General features: G+C 31.4%; 1 non-coding gene across 1 annotated transcript; it reads left to right on the top strand.

Annotated features, from left to right (window-relative positions):
• Positions 1 to 2916: 2916 nt before the first annotated feature.
• Positions 2917 to 2989, top strand: Trnat-ugu. Its single transcript has one exon. It is a non-coding gene; the product is annotated as a tRNA-Thr (tRNA).
• Positions 2990 to 6589: the final 3600 nt, after the last annotated feature.

Raw genomic sequence — 6589 nt, 5'->3', positions numbered from 1 at the left:
TCTGATTTTGTGATCATTTTATAGATTAATGCGAATATGGAGTGTGCGTGAGTTTAATTCTGACTGAAAGTATGATGTTGCCGCTGCGGCGAATTATTTTAGAGTAGTAGTAGTGGCATTAGGGCGTGTAAAATTAAAATTACTTTTATTAATATTTATTTTGTTCGAAACTAACACTTTTATTTTACATCTACGGCTCTAGTAACTTATTGTAAAGTGTTATTTCCAAGTAGATATGTATGTGGTCTCATTTAGTAACGCTATGACAAATTGACAATGCAAAGGCTGAAGAAGAAAAAGAACTATACTTTCAATCAAGTCCATAGTGCGATATTGTATCGCACTATGGAGTTGCTAATATACATAAAAGTCAAGAGAAAAATCAAACAACATCCTAACCAATTATAATGTTAATACATAACTAGAATAAAACTGAAGTCAGTGAACCCAACAAATAGCAAATCAAAACAACACGTGTCCACAATAAAATGGAAAAATTTAAAAAGCTACCATATTCTACTATCAAAATTGGTAGGAATTTTAGGAAAAAATCGACCCTATCTCCCTGCGATAGAGTGCATCCGTGTTTTGGAAATTATGGTTTTTAATATAAAGTGGGCGTCGATGTAATAAATTTTAAATCCATTAGCAGTCGAGAGTACACATGTTCAGGGTCTCAATCACACTCCATTTAACTTTACGAGGTTTAAATTCGGTGAATTGTTACCTCTGTGATTTGAAATGGTGGGCCTCCCCCTGTATCTTTCTGTTCGTAAACGATTTTGTGAATAAAAAACGAAGCGTTCTGAGTGGGTTTTGGTTTTGGAAAAAATTTACGGAAGCTTGTTTAAGGAAAAATAAAACGGAACATTATCACTAAAAAAGTTAGTAAATTATGTAATAATGTCGTTTAAAAAAAAAACTGATTGTGTTTTCGGTAAATAATTTTAATTTTATAATTAGGTACAATATTTTGTGAATATAGCTATTCGTTTAACACTTCTAATTTTAACTATTATTAGCTAGCATTTCTAATCCTCCATAACAATCACCTGTAAAACATTTTAATCAATAATAACTCAAGTATTTATCCCTAAAAATTAAATAACCCATCAAAAACATACAAATGAAAGCACTTACATGATCGTAATCCAATGAACACATTTAACGGCCCAACACTCAATAATTTTGTTTGTCCCTCGGCCAACGCGATTCCAGTAATATTCCAAATTCGATTTACGTAAAAAAATGTTTTCCCCTCAATTCTCGACGCGTAACTTAACCCTTCTGTAACACTATTAGCTTCTTTAATCCATTATATATTTTTTTTATTTTTTTTTATGTTTGTGATTGATAGTTTATTCTGCCTTAATGTTTGTGGTAAATGTACGGTTGGTTTGATTTTAAACAATTATGTATTGATCGGTAGTCATTAATAATTTTAAGTAGGCACACCCTTTGAGTTACGTTTAATGTTTATCTTTTTGTGTGCATGATTAAGTATTAATTCAGGCATTATTCTTTTGTGACAATTAAATGTTAATGTTGTGTTAATTTTTTTAACCCTTCAATTTTATTTAATAAGATTATTATTGGTTTTTACAATTTTTTTTATTGTTCATATTTGACAACTTTGGGTTGAATAACAAAGTGAGCGGGAGAAAAAGAAAAATTGTATTGCAATTGATTTTTGTTGCAAAAATCTTAAGAACATTTCATATTTACTATCACGCAAAGATTGCATGCAGTATACACAATTCATTACGTTTAATATTTTTTTATAGCGACACTTAAAATATTATCTCTTATGTTACATAAGACTAAAATATTACATTATAATTTACACCCCACTATTTTATCAGCGTATTTTTTACAACTAACAATAAATAATTTACGATCAACAAATCTATACCCATATTTATTTGCAGAAACACATAAATATATCAAATCGGAATAGTGGAAAACAAAATGGCGGATTTTGAAAATGTTGACCCCTTGTTAGCGTTGGCGGAACGAATTTTATGACATTCACACTTGAACCCGAGTGAGTGCCCTTTAAAATACATTGCCCGTGAATGCCCGGGTCCATTGGGCCCGGTCACACCTAATTTTAGTGTTAACTCTCTGATTTGGACATTGGTGGCGATTTGAATTATATTAATGCATTTAGAATCTATTTTGTATTGCCGAAAAAAACATAACAAAATATAAATGTAAGATAATGATTGTTTGTTCACGCGAATGACATTAAAATAAAACTATTTTTTTCTCGTGAACGTCGGGAGAAAATCATAATATAAAAACCGCGATAAAATCAGCAAAATATTTATTTTTTATAAATATTACTAGCTGACCCGGCGAACTTCGTACCGCCTAACAGTCAATGAGTGTCGTGTTACCTTTTAACTGAACTAATTTAGGCTTTGATGAACGTAATACAATGATACAAAATAATAGAAATATAAAAGTATTTTATTATGATGAATGAAGAACGATGATGAATACATACAGAATGAGAATAAAAATTTAAAAAATAATAATAATTAAGTACTTCAAACACATGTCAGAAAAAAATGATTGAAAACTATGTTGTGCAAATTGGGATACACTCGGATTAATTCATAACAGTGCCTGAACTTGCGAGACATAGACAATAGCTTATCAAGAAAAATCATAGACAACCTATAAAAAGACATTTACACTTTTGTTAACCTGTAGAATAAATCTTAGGTATTATTCCGAGCTATTTTAGATTTTTCTCGATTTGTCTATACACTTCTATTCGAGATGGTCCTCTCCTCCACCCTATTCCCTCTCTCTTACCATTTACAGCTAATATGCGTATGGTGTACTACCGTATGATGGACGGTGTGGCTCAATAATAGATATAGACAAAACGAATGTGAATCTAAAGTAACTCGGATAGCTCAGAAGGAAGAGCAGTTGACTTGTAATCAAAAGGTCCCGGGTTCGAGTCCCGGTCGGAGCTATTTTGGATTTTTCTCGATTTGTCTATACACTTCTATTCGAGATGGTCCCTCTCCTCTACCCTATTCCTTTCCTCTCTTACCATTTACAGCTAATATGAGAATGTTTTTTTCTAAAACTTTGAATAATTAATAAATAATGATAAATTACACAAATTAATGTCTAAAACAAACAAATATAACAGTACCTAAACTTTCAAGACATTTTACACAAAATAAATTTCTGAACGCACATGAATAGTTGTTACAGTATTTGACAGGATTGGACAACAAATGTTTGACATGTATTAAACAAAATGAGCATTTATTGAAATGATTAAGTATTATTACACATATCGAGTTTTCATTGTTTTAAGATGTATTCTGCTATTCGGGCGGAGACAAATCCAACGAATCAACAACCATGAAAATTGGTTCAGCAGATCTCGAGTTATAAGTGTTGTAACAAACCCGTCTTTGTTTTATATATATAGATAATTAAGAATGGACATTGGACACGTCTTCATTTATTTTTAACTTTGTTACAAGTATTTTGCCAATGCAAATTTGATTTTATGACTCTTGACTTTAAGTACCAAATGCCTCAGTACAACCATTTGGAAGAAACCATGTATTGTGTGTCAACACTAAAATTGTCACGTGGTCAAGAATGTCCAATACATTAAGTTCGTCGGTAATTGACGTCGTCACGCCGAAACATTGTTGCAGAAGCGTTGACCGAGCGGTCAGTTCGACCCTTGCGGACAATGTGAAAATTAACGCGACCGCATATTTATAGGGTTAATTTGTAACTAACGTCTTCATTATTCAGGATAATAAATTATATTTGGTTATTTCATCTGGAAATACTGATGGTCTCTCATGTGTGAGAGTCCGCCTGGGTAGGTACCACCGGAATGTCTATTGCTGCCGTCAAGCAGTGTGGAGTCACTGTTGTATTCGGGTTTGAAGGACATTGTAGCCAGTGTAACTACTGGACATATTATACTTAACATCTCATGTCTCAGGATGGCGAGCGCAATGGACCAAACAATACTTTGTAATTCAAGGTGTTGGATGGTGTTTCTGCGGTTTATGGACGGTCGTATCGCTTACTATCGGGCGAACGGCAAACTCGTCTCATCATTCGAAGCAAAAAAAAAATATTTATCTGTTTTTTCTTATACATTTTATACTTTAAGAGAGAATGCTATTAGTAATGTTTATGCCAGAACCTATGTACCTATTTTTTCCTGTGTTCTATCAGTGATGTGTGTAATAAGAATTCTATGTTGTGTTCTATGTTGTAAGGCTTTTTTCCGCACTCAGCCCGTAGTAAGTCGGGCTGTTGTGTGATATGTTAACTATGTAATAAGAGCTGCTGAGGAGTGTGTTGTGAATATGGGGAGGGGGCTAGCTATTTGATACGATAGCCGGTCCCCTTAAGTACTTTTTTAAAATACCTATTTAAAATGGTTATTTAGAATAAATATTAAAGTAGATTTTGTCAGTTATATGAGTACTTCAGTAAGTACCAGGCAAGGTGGGAAGGCAATTAAAAATAATGTTCCATTTTCAAAATTCTACGTTACATCAAACCACTTAAACAACGAGACAAAATAATGTAAAAAATAATTAGTGGTCAAAACGACCCCAGCTGAACGAAAGGGTTGGAGTAATTAAAACTAATTAATTACACAATCTTTCCATTACGTGACATTTACATGACGTTTGATGCGATGTGGGCCGTCTCTTCCGTGGACATATTTTTAATTGAGATATTGCTGATATACAAAATAGTTATTAAGGGTGTTGCTTCTGCTTATTGTAATTAAAATAATGATAAAAACTTTGACTAATTTCTATTTTACACGTTACAAGTACCAAAGCACACTAAAATCCAAACGAGAGGTTCTAAAACGATTTATTATTCCACAAAAAAGTAAGCCAAGATAATTTATAGATATTTATTTGGATAGATCTCTTTAAAAGGAGTTTATTGAAATTAATTATTTAATTTTAAACACTACCGGCTTTTACGATATTTGTAATTTTATTTTACTTATAATTACACTTTTAAATTAAGAACCAGCATCCATATAAAAACGGACATGTCTTGTGTAATGTTACATTCTAAATTTAAATTATTTTTAACTTTTAATCCCTATTCACCCCTAACTTGACAAACACGATTCAAATATTCAAAAAAAGAATATTTCCCGCCAATGAGACGTAAATACATTAATATTACGACTCTATCAAACGTCACTTTGATGTAAACTGTCAATGGCAGTCGATTTAACTGTCATACGCATTGTAGCGCTTAATGGTTTGTCAAAACATATAATCTAATAGTTGGTGTTTATTGATTCTAAGTGCTATTGATAAATGGTGTGATGAAGGAAGTTTGATGGTTCGAATAGTGAAGTTTGAGTTGTCAATTTTAGTTCTGTAGGTAGTGAATTGTCAGTTTAAATGCAATTATAGTTATTATTGCAGTTTTGTTGCAGATGTAAAATTTTAAATAGATTTGGAGTGTTGTAGATTTTTAGTATGTTAAAGAAAATTTATGAATTACGACCAAGAAAAATTCTAATTTGGTTAAGATAATTTCTACTCTTTTCTTAATAATAAGAAAGAAAAGTATTTACTTAATTTATCACGGAAACAATAAACAAAAGTATATATTATAAAGAAAGAAACAAATCACATATTAAAACTATAAGCTATAATACAACTATGCTGCTTTAATTTATAATATATAATAATATGACGCGGCATGTCTTGGCCGTAAGGGTAGGCAGAACATAATTCAGCGCTGCAGCGTAGATTACAGTACAGTAGAACGTAATTTTAAAGATAGAAAACAAAATACTCATTGCCTTATCATTCACATATTAACACATTTAAGGAAAGATATGTGCTCATAAAATCAAAACGGTGGTTAAAATATTCTAAACAAATAAACTATTCTAACTGTTCCAAACATTAAATCATATCTAAACTAGTGCGATATCACAATTCCATCCAATTAAATAGAAAAATAAAGAAACTTTACGACATCCAATAAAATCCACCGACATTATTGAAGTGGAAAATGGATGATATAAAAATTTAAGTAGTTTGGACTCACTCAAAAATATGAACGACACATGATCGTAAACGCGGGTAAATAATACAAAATACAATAAGTGGCGATATCGAAGATGGGCTGTATCTACGAAAAGCGTAAAGGTTGCGGTATACCACGTGTTTTATTTATTTATTTATCAAAATTCAACGGAACTTTACAATACTAACACCAAACACTTAAATTCTCATTAATAAAAATTTAAAACATAAAATCTTAACCCAATTATTCTGTAAAATGAATCTTTAACTATTAACATTTTTCCGGAAAAAAGCCCCGCTTTAATTATTCCTAGAAAAAATGTAGCTTCTTATTAGTGAAACAGAATTCAAATTTAGTTTAGTAGTTCCAGAGATTACCGCGTTTAAACTAGTAAACAAACAAACTTATACCACGTGTTTTATCACAAACTATTAATGTTCTTCCAGGATAAATGACCCGCTTTATATATTTCCGAATAAAAAGTTGCTTATAATATCACTCACGAGTTATG

This window comes from Manduca sexta, unplaced genomic scaffold, assembly GCF_014839805.1.
Source record: "Manduca sexta isolate Smith_Timp_Sample1 unplaced genomic scaffold, JHU_Msex_v1.0 HiC_scaffold_784, whole genome shotgun sequence".
Classification (NCBI taxonomy): Eukaryota; Metazoa; Arthropoda; class Insecta; order Lepidoptera; family Sphingidae; genus Manduca; species Manduca sexta.
The sequence above is the reverse complement of the archived record's forward strand: the minus strand, read 5'-3'. Positions and strand labels throughout refer to the sequence as shown.